Here is a 1,952-nt window from a genome sequence, read left to right as displayed (position 1 = left end):
CTATTCTCATGGACACAGGCAGTCTGTGGTTTGGACTTGTTTAACTTTTGTCTAGTTTCTGAACAGATATGAGGAGCTGTGAGCTCTGAGTGCTAACAGCTAACGGCTGATGTTGGTTTTGTGTTTCGAATGGAAGATGGCGTCACGGCTCCGCCTACACTGCGTTGCTATAGTTACTGCCCCAGCTACTAAACTGTAATGGAAACGCAGCATAAAGTGAGCCTGGCCTACCAAGGCCTAACTATACCGTACTAAGCCGAGCGAGGCCCTGCAGTGGAAATGCGCCATTAAAGGCAGAGGGGCAGTGAGCTCCAGTAAGCTATGCTGAAAAGCACTGTATTGTCTTTTAGCTGCAAGTTGTTACAGACAGAATCACTGATCTACTTATGACTCTGGTGATTGAAATAACATTTTCATTTATCTTCAATTGTTATCAAAATGAGGACAAAGAGAATAAAAAAGGCCTCAAAACCCATCTGTTCAATAGAGCCTTTTCCTAGACCTTTTATTTGATTTATTACCCTTTTATTTATTTATTTTTTATTGTTTGTTTTTACTGCTTTTTATTCAATTCTACCGTGTTGTGCACTGTTTTATATTGTTCCATGCTCACTGCTTGTAGCACTTGGGGATTTGAACTCAAATATGAAGTGCGTTATAAATGAAACACATCAATATGTCTCACCTCTGTTAGTAGAGGCAGCAATGGGCTCTTTCTCACGGATCCAAGTCTCCTCATCCTCCACATCTCTGAACAGCTGCTGCAAACGCAGAGAGTCGGACAGCTTCTGCTTGCGTGCAGCCATGGGCTCGCGCAGACCTTCATACCGCGACATTAAAGCCTCCTGTTTCTTGCGGATGTTGTCTGCATCAAAGTGTCCAGCTTCTTGGAACTGGCGAGCCTGGATAGTTATGCCATCGATGCGATCCTGAGGGATAATAATAATTCATACATTTGCCATTCAATCACTGTGTACCAAAAAAGGATGAAAAAGCATCATTGGTGTCATGTATGCCTCCGTGATGAGTGTCTTGGGTACCTGGTGGGCTGCCACGTCGGCCTCCAGCAGTGCATGCTTCTTCTGCAGGTTCTGGACACTGGTCAGGTCTTTCCCGTAATCGTCTGAAGCTAGGTGTCCCTCAACCTCATACAGCCACAGCTCGATGTCCTCCACGTTTCTGTTGAACTGCTGCTGCTGGTTGGCCTCACGGAGCTTGATACCTTAAGTACCATAAGAAACCATATTGAAGAAATGAAATCAACATCCACAATAACGACAATGAGGTGCTGTAAGATTATATTCTTGATCCATTGCTAGTTACATTATACATTACTACAGAAATGCCTAATCAGTGCAACCGTACTATGTTTTTATTTTTTATTTTTATTGACATTTGGCAGCAAACAATTACACAGTGTTTTTTCAAGGTATAATAATTGTACATTTTCAGTTGGTCTGTCCGAAATGCCCTTTTATTTATTTTTTTACACAAAGATAAAATAAAGACAGTAAAAGGTACGAACAATAGGGAGTGATCAGGTCTTCACAGTAAAATCATACGTTTGTAAAAATAAGATCTGGCCTATGAGGTTTTATGAAATCAGTTCACTTTCTCCATCGTGACACAAATAGTTCCAGTTTGTGATTGACAGATGATGTTATCCTCTCCTTTTTGTAAATGTCCATTGTAATATCCATCCATGCGTTTAACGTTGGGCTATCAGGTGATAACCAATTCCTTGTAAGAGCTTTTTTACTCGCCACCAGCAACAGATTTAATAAATATTTGTCTTTTTTAGTCCATTCTTGAGGTATGAGTCCAAAGAACAAAGTCTTACTCTCCATGGGCACATGACATTTGAAAATATCTTGTAAGGCTTTATGTATCTCTCTCCAAAATACCTCAATAACAGGGCAGTCCCACAAAACGTGATAATGATTTGCATTTGA

This window comes from Notothenia coriiceps, unplaced genomic scaffold (assembly GCF_000735185.1).
Source record: "Notothenia coriiceps isolate Sejong01 unplaced genomic scaffold, NC01 NC01_scaffold00019799, whole genome shotgun sequence".
NCBI classification, from domain to species: Eukaryota; Metazoa; Chordata; class Actinopteri; order Perciformes; family Nototheniidae; genus Notothenia; species Notothenia coriiceps.
Note: the sequence above shows the minus strand (reverse complement) of the source record.